We start from the raw sequence: 16,181 nt of genomic DNA on the forward strand, positions 1-16,181 counted from the left end.
TAACTAACCTAACCTTATTACTACAACTAACTTAAAATTATAATCGCAAATTGAAATTACTAATTGGAATGATAATTGATACATAGTAAAAGGTGTCTAAAAATATTAAAGCTTACAGGAAAAACTAAATCCCAAATGGAAATAACTTAAAAAGAAACTAAAACTTAAAAAGGTGTCGCAAAATTCTAAAGCACCTAAATCTTAGTCTAAAGAAAAAGCACTTAAGGAATTCTACGGCAAAGCCTAAAAATCTAGGAGTAAAAATAACTATAGCAAAAACTAAGTTTAAAATTAATTATGAGCTAAAAATACAAAAGTTACGCTACAACGATTAAAAAGGTACAAAATATAAAAATATACAAAAAGTTGTAAAAAGTACAATTTTTATAAAAAATATTATTTTTATATTATTTATTTAATAAAAACTACTAATTTTATAATTTTAATAAAACTAATTAAACAAAATACATATATAAAGTAAAAAGTAAAAATAAAACTAAAATTAATAATAATAATAATAATAATTAAGTTAAATAATAATAATAATAAATTAAAACTCCGTAATTAATGCAACTTTAGGGTTTTGTCCGTGTGTCAGAAGACCTCCGCGAGTTGCGGTGATAAATGAGGAAAACCCCGCGAGTCGCGGGGTTCAGGAATTCAGTTGACAGGACTTACTTTTTACGCGTTTTTCTTTTTTTTTTTTCTTTTTTTTATTTTGTTTTCTGTTTTTTTAAATAATTAAAAGATATTAAAATTAAAACTTATATTTTTATAAACTAAAATAAAAATAAAGAAACTTATAAAACTTAAATATTTAACAAAATCCTAAAAATACTAATATTTTTGTTTTTCTTTTTATATTTTTGAATGATTAAAACGTAATTTTTACAAAAACGACTTTTAATAAAAGTAAATAAAAATCTTTTTTTTTTTTTTTATTAGCGTTGCGCTTCCGGCTTTTAAGAGTAAATCCCCGGCAGCGGCGCCAAAAATACTTGATGTCGAACGAGGTGTATATAAAATAGTTATTATTTTACCAGGAAATACTATTAAATACGATACAATTTTACACAAGATATTTATTTATTTATAGAATGGATATACTTAAACCTTGCTACAACACTTATAGGCAGTGTACCTAATCGTACAGTAGTGTAGTTTTTAGTAAGTCCGGTTCGTTCCACAGGGAAATCTTTAAACAAAGCTCAACGCTATATTAGTTTACTTTTATAAAAATACAAATATATATATATAAGTAATATTATTATTATAAAGGGGGTTTTTACCGTTTAATGACCGGTTTGTCGATTTTAAAACTTTAGTCGCAGTTAAAACCTAATGTAAAATATAAAATAAATACAAGACTTTAAATTAAAGCGTAAAGTAAATAACGATAATGAAATTGCGAATAATAAAATTGCGATAAAATTAAATTGCGATAATTAAAAGTACGATAATTAAAAGTGCGATTAAATAAAATAACAATAAATAAAAGTGCGATAATTAGAAGTGCAATTAAATATAAAATAAAGGAAATTAAATATGAAATAAAAGAATTATGCTTATTTAAACTTCCGTAATCATGATGTTTGACGTGTTGATTTTAGTTTTATGCCCATGGGTTAATTGTCCTTTGTCCTGGATTATTCAATATGTCCGTCTGGTTTTTGTCCATAACAGTCCATCAGTCATAAATATAAATTGCAAGTGTCCTTGTCAAATTATTATTATACCCGAAGATAAATATTCCAACTAATTGGGGATTCGAATTGTAACAAGGTTTTAATACTTTGTTTAATGAATACACCAGGTTATCGACTGCGTGTAAACCAAGGTTTTACTACTTTGTTAACAATTACACCAATTACCCTTGAATGTAATTTCACCCCTGTTTTAATTATTCTAGTGGCTATTAATCCATTCCCGTGTCCGGTTAAATGAACGATTATTCGTACAAATAAATACCCCGCCCATCGTGTCCGATCGAGTGTATATGGTAATTTATAGGGACGCCCAATTGTAAATCTTTATATTAACATTAACAAACTTTCATTTAGTTAAACAAATATAAAGCCCATTAATAGCCCATAGTCTAATTTCCACAAGTGTCGTTCTTTTATCCAAACCCCAATTATGGTACAAAGCCCAATTACCCAATTTTAGTAATTAGCCCAACATCATGATTACTTCGTTTTAAATAAGCATAATAATAACTTAGCTACGAGACATTAATATAAAAAGGTTGAACATAACTTACAATGATTAAAAATAGCGTAGCGTTACACGGACAGAATTTCGACTTACACCCTTACAACATTCGCTAACATACCCTTATTATTAGAATTATAATTAAAATTAAAATATAAATTATAAATATAAATATATATTACTCGTATATATTGAGAGAGATTGAGAAAAAAGATGATGATTTTGATCAGAATTCGGGTTGATTTATAGCCAGAAGTGAAAATTGGGGCTCCGCGACTCGCGGCAAAAAGCCCTTCAAACTCCGCGAGTCGCGGAGAGGTATTTTCAATTCACACCCTTGGAGTTTCTGGCTGCCGACAGTTTTTAATATATATATATAATATATATATAATTAATATAATTAATTATATATTATATTATATTTATATACATAGTTAACTTGTAATTTTTAGTCCGTTGCGTCGAGCGTTAAGAGTTGACTCTAGTCCTGGTTCCGGATTTTCGAACGTCCTCGCGTACAATTTAATATCTTGTACTTTGCGTTTTGAATCTTGTACTCTTGTGATTTCGAGACGTTTCTTATCAATAATTGGAACCTTTTTGATTGTCTTTTGTTCTTTTGAGCTTTTTGGTCGTTTGCGTCTTCAAATCGTCGAATCTGTCTTTTGTCTTCACCTTTTATTATTTAAACGAATATCACTTGTAAATAAAACAATTGCAACTAAAAGCTTGTCTTTCTTGAGGAATAATGCTATGAAATATATGTTCGTTTTTAGCATTATCACCATTCAGGGAAATGTCACCTCTTCTAAGCCACCCAACGTCCCGGAAGCTATGCGCATGGCGTATACCCTTATGAACCAAATTACCAGCAAAGAACCGGAAAAGGCTAAATCCGAATCGGGAGCCAGTGGTGAGAAGCGTAAGTGGGACAACAACAAGGGGAGAGCCTATGATCAAACCCCCGCTAAGAGGCATAACGGCGGAAGGAACCCCAACCCGAACACTAGCTCGAACCCCAACTACAAGGGTACTCTACCGCAGTGCAAGAGGTGCTATAAGCACCATACCGGGTACTGTAATGTGATCTGTGAAAAGTGCAAAAGGATCGGGCATATTGGTAAGGACTGCAAGATTCCCACCCCAACGGTGAAGACAAACCCCACTGGACCAAGGCAGTGCTATGAGTGTGGATAACATGGCCACTTCAGGAATGAATGACCCAACAAGGGAAAGGACGGCAGGCCAGCGTGTGGAAGAACTTTCAATGTAAATGCAAGGGATGCCTGTGAGAACCCCAACTTGGTTACAGGTATATTCACTATCAACAATCTATTAGCTTCTGTTCTATTTGATACTGGTGCCGATAGGAGCTATGTTTGTAGATACTTTTGCTCTAAGATAGATTGGTCGTTAGTTCCTTTAAAGGAGAGTATGCTTGTTGAGGTAGCCAATGGAAAACTTGAGAAAGTTGACCAAATTGGCCGAGGAACTATTATCAACATAGCTGGCGTGGATTTCGAGATTGACTTGATACCCATCAAATTGGGAAGCTTTGATGTAATTTTCGGTATGGACTGGTTGACCAAAGTAAGGGCTGACATTATCTTTGGAGATAAAGCTCTTCGTATACCCCATGGAGGTGGGGAGCCACTGATTATTTACGGAGAGAGATGTAGTTCGAAGCTCAACCTCATTAGTTGCATGTAAGCACAAAAGATCATGAAGAAAGGACGTCTTGCTGTTTTAGCACATGTGAAAATGTTAGAAGCTGAGCTGAAGAGTGTGAATGATGTACGAATTGTGAACGAATTTCCCGATGTCTTTTCGAAAGAATTGCCTGGATTACCGCCACCGAGAGCAGTGGAGTTCCAGATTGATCTAGTGCCGGGAACTGCACCCGTAGCTCGTGCACCTTATCGACTAGCACCTTCCGAACTGCAAGAGTTGCAGAGTCAACTGCAGGAATTGCTAGACCGTGGATTTATCCAATCGAGTTCATCACCTTAGGGCGCACCTGTTTTATTCGTGAAGAAGAAGGACGGATCTTTCCGCATGTGTATCGATTATCGTGAGCTGAACAAGTTGACGATTAAGAATTGGTATCCCTTTCCCAGAATTGATGATCTTTTCGATCAGCTACAAGGATCCAGCGTTTATTCCAAGACGATTTGCGATCAGGTTATCACCAGTTGAGGGTGAAGGAGAGCGATGTGATGAAGACTGCATTCAGAACCCGTTATGGTCACTATGAGTTTCTAGTGATGTCATTCGGTTTAACCAACGCACCTGCTGTGTTTATGTATCTCATGAATCGAGTATGCAAGCCATATCTGGACAAGTTCGTTATCGTTTTCATAGATGATATCCTCATCTATTCCCGAAGTGAAGAAGAACATAAACAACATCTTCGACTAGTGTTGGAACTCTTGAGACAAGAGCAACTTTATGCCAAATTCTCCAAGTGTGAATTTTGGTAGAAGGAAGTCCAATTTCTGGGTCATATTGTGAGTGATCAAGGTATCAAAGTTGATCCCGCAAAGATCGAAGCTATCAGCAAGTGGGAAACCCCCACTACTCCGACTCACATCCGCCAATTTCTAGGTCTTGCCGGTTACTACCGAAGATTTATTGAAGGTTTCTCTCTGATTGCGCCTCCTTTGACCGCGCTGACTCACAAAGGGAAGAAGTTCGTTTGGGAAAAAGAATACGAATCAGCATTTCAAAACTTGAAGCAGAAATTGACCACTGCACCTATCTTATCTCTTCCTGAAGGCAGTGATGATTTCGTCGTATATTGTGATGCCTCGAAAAATGGTTTTGGTTGCGTATTGATGCAAAGATCGAAGGTTATTGCCTATACTTCTCGTCAACTAAAGATTCACGAGCGAAACTACACTACTCATGACCTCGAGCTTAGAGCCGTTGTCTTTGCTCTCAAATTGTGGAGACACTATCTTTATGGAACTAAAAGTACCATCTTCACCGACCACAAAAGCCTCCAGCACATATTCGATCAGAAACAACTGAACATGAGGCAACAACGATGGATCGAGATGCTGAACGATTATGATTGTGAACTTCGTTACCATCCTGGAAAGGCAAATGTTGTAACCGATGCCCTGAGCCGAAAGGAGATGACGGTACCTCTTCGTGTCCGCGCCTTGAACATCAGCATTCATTCAAATCTCAATAGCCAGATCCGAGTAACCCAAGATGAGGCTCTCAAAGAGGAGAATATTTCTCAAGAACACTTGAACATTCTCGTTTCACGATTCGAGGTTAAGGAGACTGGACTCCGATGCTTTGCCGGAAGGATTTGGGTACTTAGTTATGGAGATCTACGGAGCCTTATACTAGATGAAGCCCACAAGTCGAGATATTCGATTCATCCAGGAGCCGGTAAAATGTACCACGATCTCAAGGAACAGTATTGGTGGCCTAATCTTAAGAAGGATGTTGCAACTTACGTTGGTAAGTGTTTGACTTGCTCGAAAGTTAAGGCCGAACATCAAAGACCATCTGGATTACTTCAACAACCGGAAATCCCGTAATGGAAGTGGGAAAGGATAACGATGGACTTCATCACAAAGCTACCGAAGACGGTAGGTGGTTATGATACCATATGGGTTATCGTTGACCGACTTACCAAATCTGCACACTTCTTAGCCATGAAGGAAACGGATACGATGGAGAGACTCGCTCAACTATACATCAAAGAGGTTGTATCTCGTCATGGTGTGCCCTTATCGATTATCTCAGATCGCAATACCCGTTTTGCTTTCAGATTTTGGCGTTCTTTGCAAGAAGCCTTGGGAACTCATCTCGACATGAGCACCGCGTATCACCCACAGACCGACGGTCAGAGTGAACGAACGATTCAGACTTTGGAGGACATGTTGCGTGCCTGTGTTATTGACTTCGGAAAGGCTTGGGAGAGACATTTGCCGATAGCTGAATTCTCTTACAACAACAGTTATCATTCGAGTATTAATGCCGCACCTTTTGAAGCGTTGTATGGCCGCAAATGCTGTTCTCCTATTTGTTGGGCCGAAGTAGGCGAAAATCAAATCACCGGACCCGAGGTAGTCCATGAAACAACGGAGAAGATTGTCCAAATTCAAGCGAGACTTAAGGCGACCCGTGATCGCCAAAAGAGTTATGCCGACCTTAAACGTAAGGACTTCGAATTCAATGTGGGTGACTGTGTAATATGGAAGGTCGCACCTTGGAAAGATGTGATCCTTTTTGGAAAGCGCGGAAAGTTAAACCCGCGATATATTGGTCCTTTTGAAATCTTGGAGCGTGTTGGACCCGTTGCTTACCGTTAGGATCTTCTAAATCAGTTAAGCGCAGTTCACCCTACTTTTCACGTGTCGAATCTGAAGAAATGTCTTGCCGAACCAGAACTTGTCATCCCTCTCGATGAACTTACGATTGATGACAAACTCCACTTTGTGGAAGAACCTGTCGAAATCATGGACCGTGAGGTTAAGACTTTGAAGCACAATAAGATTCCAATTGTTCGAGTCCGATGGAATGCCAAACGTGGACCTGAGTTTATCTGGGAACGAGAGGATCAAATGATGTAGAAGTATCCTCACCTTTTCCCGACTCCATCACCTGCCTCAGCTTAAAATTTCGGGACGAAATTTCCATTAACAGTTGGGTAATGTAACGACCTGACTTTTTCGACTTGTTTTTGTGCCTTGTGATTTTTGCGAAACTGCGTATTTGTGCGTACTGTGCTACTTTATACTTTGGAATCTTTATACACATGGCTTACTTTCATTTATGTGTTAAAATGTGCCTTTAAGTACGTAGGATACTTAACTTGATCATCGGAAGCCTTTATGATCGTTAGTGTCACTTGACGTTACGAACAAACTGCGTACTGCGTACACGTTTAACTTTTGTCATAATCGGAATATTATGACTACGAAATCTTAATTATTATTTTATAATAATAATTACTTGGGTTATTGGATGCTTAATTACGCGTAGTAACTTACTTATGCTTACTAGTTAGTCTTGTTGGACTTTCTACCTTGTTGGGCCTTAGCCCACCCTACACTAGTTAGTGGACTATTTAATTAACCCAATTATTAATAGCTAGTGACCCATTAATATGTAAGACAAATGCCCATTTATTAGAGAAAACATGCTAGTATTTTTGTCAAGTATTATCCTTAATGTTGCATGGGATCCTAACATAAGAACCAACTTTAGACAACCATTAACCAAAAAGCAAAAGTTTGTCCCCCCTTGTCCCCCTTGAAAATCACAGCCATCACCACCCACCCACACCCTCATTCACCTATAAATACAAGCCTTATTCAATCCGTTTTACACTTGCTCTCTTTATATTTCACACACACTTACTCTCTTATTTCCTCTCAAGTCTTTCTCACTCTAAGACTTGTAAGTTTTTGAATTTCTTCTCCTTCTTCTCTTATCATTTTCGTGTTCATCATCATCAATAAAGGATCATTTAACGCCCTAAAATGATGACATTTTTTTTAGATCCCACTATTGGATCCCATCATCCCAATATGGGATCAGGTTCTGATCAGATTTCTTGAAAATCACCTTTGATCCCATTTTGGGATCTTTTAATCTCATTCCGGGATCAGGCCCTCACATTGCAGTTTTTAACCAAATTAACACTTGTGACCCGTTTGACTATCAACGCATAACAACTCCGTTCCAACCTGTTTTAATCGTCATAACACATAAAAAAAACTTAAACATCTTTTATCTTAATACACTTTTGACCCTTGGCGTTAATAAGTGGTTATCATAAAGCTAGATTCAAATAAGAGACTTGCATACCACTTGCTAAGTGTCGAATGCTCCTCTAAAACCTTGTCGTCCCATACCTTCTCGATGCATAAGAACCTAACAAACATTAACAACATAATGGGATAAGCAATACGCCTAGTGAGTTAATGGTAAATAAATATCTTAAACTTAAAACACAAAAACAATCATAACGTAACCACAACCTTCCAACCCGAAGGTTGATTTCGTGTTTCGAACTTGATCATCTCGCATCCTAGGCATACGTCTAATCTTAGCACATGACATGTACATAGTTCAAGCTTAAAACATTATCATAGATGTATGTTCAAGATTACACATAACATGGACATCGTCCAAGCTTACACTTAACATGGATATAAATCCAAGCTTACTCTTAACATGGACCCCGTCCAAGCTTACACTTAACATGGATATAAATCCAAGCTTACTCTTAACATGGACCCCGTCCAAGCTTACACTTAACATGGATATAAATCCAAGCTTATCACGTGATATGGACATAGACATAAAGTCTAAGCTTTACACCTTGACATAGACACAAAGTCTAAGCTTTTCGCCTTATAATAGACATGAAGTCTAAGCTTTGCACTTTGACATAGACGAAAAGTCTAAGCTTTACCTAGTGAACTTAATCGTCACCCTCTTGCACGGATGCAATCCGGGAGCATTAAGTCACCCATATCATCCTATCTCGTATTCAAAACAACCACAAGTACACTTCTATAATTAAACTCAAAAACATAGAATAATCATAAACATCTCTTTTACATAACTTATGATCATGGATACCATGATCACCCTTGACCCGCCCATATTACCCCCATTTAACTCACCTTTGCCACTTGTCGATTTGCATCCAAGTTTGCTTCCTTTCCTTGATTAGCACCTAATACACAAAATGCTAATCTTGTCATTTCGCATTAATCATACTTTTCCTTTAATCTTTATAATCATAACTAGATTAATCTTAACTAATTAACCTCATTTCATGCGCAACATAACTTACTAGTCTTTAACCTTCTTAATCTCCTTTTTACCATTAATAACTACTATATTATTTCATTACTCATCATAAACTCCTTATCCATAACATTTCATGTTAAATTACAATTTTCACTTTCATTGAAGCATTTTATCAAACACCTTATGTGCACAAAACCATATTTACCTATTTCATTACACATATAATCATCTTCTTCCCCATGCACAATCTTTTAACTAGTATTATGCATATTCATGTATCATAATACTATAAAACTAATATTTATACATAAAGATAACATAAACCCATCATAATCTACTCTTATACTTTCATTTCATTAACAAAACCCATTTAGACATACACCATAGCACTTAAATCCAAAATTCACTAACTCAACTCATAAAACATCCATTACATCATGATCTAAGCATAAACTAAACATAAACTTCTGTAATTTCAGGTGTACTAGTTTTACCTCAACTTCTTCTTAAGAATTCAAACTTGAAAAACATGAAGAAAAGGATGTTGATGATGATCTTCTTACTTCTTTGTGCTACTAGCATCCTTGATTGTAGACTTACTTGATTGTTATAGGGTTAGATCACTAATTGAAAACCGTAATTTCTCTCATCTCTTTCTCTCCCGTTCTTTCTTTCTTTCTTGGACTTTCTCCCCAAAATGAACTAGAAGCTTCATGACTAGTTTAATACTTATAAACTTTCACTAGTTGGCAACTTAGGTCCCTCCCCACCAAAACATAGTTTAGGTGGTCCTTAACACTAACTAACCATCTCATTTCATACTTTGCATGATTAGTCCTTGCCAATATTTAACTAACAAATTCTTGAATTGTCTATTTTATTTTGCTAGTTAAATACTTAAACATAACGAATCACTAATAAATTCTCATAAAATATTATCTTAAAATTTTGGGATGTTACAACTCTCCCCCCGTTAGGTTGTTCGTGTCCTCACGAACATTCTTTTATATTTCTTGGTGAATTCAAAAACCTTATCAACTACATTTGAACCTTCACCGGCCCTTGCACATACTTCATAACTCGTTGGGACCAATTCCCCTTTTTACCGTATATAGTTTCAAATAATCATAAGTCTTCCTGAATCTATTAAGGCTTTACATCTAATTAGTTATCATTTATACCTTTGTCCTCATAATTTCAAAACTTTGTTCACTAACCTCTTTCAAATTCGTTAACCAAAGTACTTATCTTTTACTTAATCTCCTCTTAATGTTAGTAATTTCTTGTAGAATTTTGTGCACGTTGCTCCATCAATCACACACTAAGTGTTCTTTAGGCATACATTCGTTATTTTCTGTCACCCTATCTCTTAAATTTCATACCTTAAGTACTCTTTCTTCATGTATATTTCATTAGATATTTCAATTTATCCACTTTCTATCTCCTTTCCCGTATTATTAGGCCTCTATATCACAATCTTTACCAATAAAAATCCTCATATCCGAGAACTAGTCCTTAATACAAGACAAATCATTATTTCTTTTCCAGAAAATTTCTCGTTATACCATATTCTCGCATCTTAATTTTCTTCTTTCAAAGTATTAAAACATGTTATCACTCTAAATTCTTCACTAGCTTCTCTTAATTTTCGCCAATTTACATAGATTTTACTTCCTTACATACTTTTCGTGTCGACAACTCATACCATCAACATTGATTATTCGCATCATCATCTTAAATCGTGTTTAGTATTAAATAAATAAAAAGACTTTATCCCCTTTATGCTCGCCATTATTTCCATGTCGTAATATTTCTGTATAATTGTAAAGTACATTTCATAAGTACCTTTCTCTTCTTAATTAAATTACACCCTTCACCAATTTTACACTTGTAAAATTCATCTTTCAAGTCTCTTCATCAAATCACGCATTATATGACTCATGTGCTTAAATATTTAAAATCTTCTATAATCTCTTAGTCTCTATTCACGAATCTATACAAGAGCCCGCATTTGCTCCCCACATATCACTTGTATATAAACTTACATACCTTTGAATCTTCCATAGGTTCTTTCTTGGTAAAATATTTCTACTAAAGTCTATAGAGGTACCATTATTTTAACCTTCATCTATCTCCATAAAGTTAACGATCATATTATCACCATGATCAATCTTCCATTATTATGCTCCCTTCAACCATGTATTTTCACTTAACCCCCCCCCCCCCCCCCCCCCTCCTTCCTTTTTTTCCTCTTAACCACATTAACTAGAAACGGGGAATCTGACATACCTCATGCAAAACCCATTAAATTCTTTTTGCTTATAAAATTCTCCTAATTACTTGAACAAGCCTCAATATTATCTAATATAATTATAGATCAAACGTACGCTATTTTCATTTTCATCATCAATTTCTACATCATATTCTCTGGCTAATGAATAGCGAAACCTGCTCCTTTTTCAATACATAACCAGAACGTGTCACAAGACCCATTGCTACTACGCAAATGTAGCCCTAAATACATATCTCATCATCTTTACGGGTAGGGAACCTTACTCTTTAATTTTTCCCACTCTGTAGTCAAAACTAACTTTACAATTTTAAGTTTGTACCAAACATCTGTGTCTTGTTCTCTGACTAATGACACTCATAACTCCTCTTATCGTCATCCCATATCACTGTTGCTTATAGGTGATAACTTATTATCGATTATTTCTCCTTTCTATTCATAACATGTTCCTTAACATGCTTCTCCACTTCTGATTACGCCTAACATTTTAAATATGGACTCGTATTTACCTTCATTGTGATAATCAACTATTCATATATGTACCCATAAGGTACAATATATGATTTAGAGCTCATTTCAATGCCTATTTTCATGAATTCTCTTCAGACTATTCTCATGCAAATTTTTAGAGACGCCTCCTTCCATTCTCTAAATTCATTACCATAACATAAAAATCTTCTCATCTCTCACATTAGATACCGATAATACACATTCGTATATACACTTTGTCTTTATTTTAAACATCATACACCATGCACATCTTACTACTTAGTCGCAACCAGTTCTTAAGTATCATGATAGTTGGATTGCTCATTCTCATGCAAAATTTTACTCCCCATGCTTAATTAGTTTTCTTAACTGTCTACTAAGTCTTACATCATACTACAATCATTTGATATACCATATCTCTTCCTTTTTAATATAAGAAGAACTACTCTTTTTCAGGCTTTTTACATTCAATCTTGTTCTTCTTACATTTGTGTAATCTTAAAGCTATGAAGATCCAAATATTTATAGGTACTTAGAATCGGTTCAATCTAATCTATCACATCTTTCTCTCCTTCTAGCACCAAAGAGATCTCTTGCTCATGACATTTCTACCTTAAAAGTAAGTAATTTGGTCCTCTTAACATTCTTACATTTGCCTAAGGGAAACTCTTTCTTTTCATTCAGTCCCTTCACTTGAAGGTTCATTGCTATACATTTCAGTTGCAACATACTAACCCAACTCCAAGGGAACAAAATAATCATTTACTCACTATAGTCACAACTATATAGTTTCGTTACGTCTCCAATTAAAGGTTAAGGCCTATACGCATTCATGTAGGAAGTTACACAAAACATGTGCAGGTGTAAAGGAAGGTACCTACCATACATCTGGTGACTCCTTTACCCTTCTTCTATTCTAGATCGGGTTCGGGTCCCAGTTCAACCAGGACTGAGTTCACATTCCCTTCATACTTCCTTTTCATTTCATGACTTCTTAATATTCTAAACGATCAGGGATGCTAAGCTCCATCCCTAAATTTCATTCTTTTCACGCTTCAGTATTACTTGAACCGCTTTCACGCTTTTTTCGTTTCCGTTACATCGTCTTTAGTTATCTTAACTTAAGGGTACATTTATTATACTTTTGACAACTACTTTACATAACCATTTCTATTCATGTGTTTGTTCATCTTAAACTTGCAACTTACATCATCCTATATAGAACTCGTGGTCACGAAAACCCAAGAGTACTCTTAGCATTAGCATAATCATAACCAAAACACAACCTGTCAACCCGCAAGTTTCTTTCTTGTATCGGATCCGGTCATACCACACCATGGACACAACTTACTAGGGATGACCTAAGATTGTGCCTAAGCTAAACACAAATCCATAGACATAAGGTCTAAACTCATCAAGATTAACATGGACGTAAGTTCAGGCTCACTAATATTACCATGGACGCAAGTCCAAGCTCATTAACTCTACCATGGACGCAAGTCCAAGCTCATTAACTTTACCATGGATCCAAGCTTACCATTATCGATATGGACACAAGTCCAAGCTTATCATCATCAAAATGGACGCAAGTCCAAGCTAATCCTCATTGACATGGACACAAGTCCAAACTCATCATCATTAACATGGACACAAGTCCAAGCTTATCATCATTTTCATGGACACAAGTCCAAGCTCATCATCATTGACATGGACACAAGTCCAAGCTCATCAACATTTTCATGGACACAAGTCTAAGCTCATCATCATTGACATGGACACAAGTCCAAGCTCATCATCATTTTCATTTACACAAGTCCAAGCTCATCATCATTGACATGGATACAAGTCCAAGCTCATCATCATTTTCATGGACACAAGTCCAAGCTCATCATCATTGACATGGACACAAGTCCAAGCTCATCATCATTGATATGGATCCAAGCTTAATTACTTAGTGGGTTTGATCATCACCCTCTTGCACGGATGCAATCCGGGTATACCAAACCACTCTCGTACAGCACATCACAAGTGCATAGTTTTCTCGAAAATACTAACAAACTCATGTATAACACACATTCATTCTTCCCATTCCTTTCTCCTAGTTTCTAGCATCATATACAATCCTAAGGAACATGACATAATACTTTAAACATTATCTATCATGCAAGTCATAAACCGCTTATTAAAACTTAGAGTTGGTTTAAACCTAGATAATCCCTATAATGGATTATCCAAGTCCATTAAACCATAGCTCTGATACCAACTTTTAACGCCCTAAAACGATGACATTTTTTTTTTAGATCCCACTATGGGATCAGGTTCTGATCAGATTTCTTGAAAATCACCTTTGATCCCATTCCGGGATCTTTTAATCCCATTCCGGGATCAGGCCCTGACATGGTAGTTTTTAACCAAATTAACACTTGTGACCCGTTTGACTATCAACGCATAACAACTTCGTTCCAACCTATTTTAATCTTCATAACACATAAACAAACTTAAACATCTTTTATCTTAATACACTTTTGACCCTTGGCGTTAATAAGTGGTTATCATAAAGCTAGATTCAAATAAGAGACTTGCATACCACTTGCTAAGTGTCGAATGCTCCTCTAAAACCTTGTTGTCCCATACCTTCTCGATGCATAAGAACCTAACAAACATTAACAACATAAAGGGATAAGCAATACGCTTAGTGAGTTAATGGTAAATAAATATCTTAAACTTAAAACACAAACACAATCATAACGTAACCATAACCTTCCAACCCAAAGGTTGATTTCGTGTTTCGGACTTGATCATCTCGCATCCTAGGCATACATCTAATCTTAGCACATGACATGTACATAGTTCAAGCTTAAAACATTATCATAGATGTGTGTTGAAGATTACACATAACATGGACATCGTCCAAGCTTACACTTAACATGGATATAAATCCAAGCTTACTCTTAACATGGACCCCGTCCAAGCTTACACTTAACATGGATATAAATCCAAGCTTACTCTTAACATGGACCCCGTCCAAGCTTACACTTAACATGGATATAAATCCAAGCTTATCACATGATATGGACATAGACATAAAGTCTAAGCTTTACACCTTGACATAGACACAAAGTCTAAGCTTTTCGCCTTATAATAGACATGAAGTCTAAGCTTTGCACTTTGACATAGACGAAAAGTCTAAGCTTTACCTAGTGAACTTAATCGTCACCCTCTTGCATGGATGCAATCCGGGAGCATTAAGTCACCCATATCATCCTATCTCTTATTCAAAACAACCACAAGTACACTTCTATAATTAAACTCAAAAACATAGAATAATCATAAACATCTCTTTTACATAACTTATGATCATGGATTCCATGATCACCCTTGACCCGCCCACATTACCCCCATTTAACTCACCTTTGCCACTTGTCGATTTGCATCTAAGTTTGCTTCCTTTCCTTGATTAGCACCTAATACACAAAATGCTAATCTTGTCATTTCGCATTAATCATACTTTTCCTTTAATCTTTATAATCATAACTAGATTAATCTTAACTAATTAACCTCATTTCATGCGCAACATAACTTACTAGTCTTTAACCTTCTTAATCTCCTTTTTACCATTAATATCTACTATATTATTTCATTACTCATCATAAACTCCTTATCCATAACATTTCTTGTTAAATTACAATTTTCACTTTCATTGAAGCATTTTATCAAACACCTTATGTGCACAAAACCATATTTACCTATTTCATTACACATATAATCATCTTCTTCCCCATGCACAATCTTTTAACTAGTATTATGCATATTCATGTATCATAATACTATAAAACTAATATTTATACATAAACATAACATAAACCCATCATAATCTACTCTTATACTTTCATTTCATTAACAAAACCCATTTAGACATACACCATAGCACTTAAATCCGAAATTCACTAACTCAACTCATAAAACATCCATTACATCATGATCTAAGCATAAACTAAACATAAACTTCAATAATTTCAAGTGTACTAGTTTTACCTCAACTTCTTCTTAAGAATTCAAACTTGAAAAACATGAAGAAAAGGATATTGATGATGATCTTCTTACTTCTTTGTGCTTCTAGAATCCTTGATTGTAGACTTACTTGATTGTTATAGGGTTAGATCACTAATTGAAAACCCTAATTTCTCTCATCTCTTTCTCTCCCGTTCTTTCTTTCTTTTTTGGACTTTCTACCCAAAATGAACTAGAAGCTTCATGACTAGTTTAATACTTATAAACTTTCACTAGTTGGCAACTTAGGTCCCTCCCCATCAAAACATAGTTTAGGTGGTCCTTAACACTAACTAACCATCTCATTTCATACTTTGCATGATTAGTCCTTGCCAATATTTAACTAACAAATTCT

The sequence above is a fragment of the Rutidosis leptorrhynchoides genome, chromosome 9 (genome assembly GCF_046630445.1).
Source record: "Rutidosis leptorrhynchoides isolate AG116_Rl617_1_P2 chromosome 9, CSIRO_AGI_Rlap_v1, whole genome shotgun sequence".
Taxonomy (NCBI): Eukaryota; Viridiplantae; Streptophyta; class Magnoliopsida; order Asterales; family Asteraceae; genus Rutidosis; species Rutidosis leptorrhynchoides.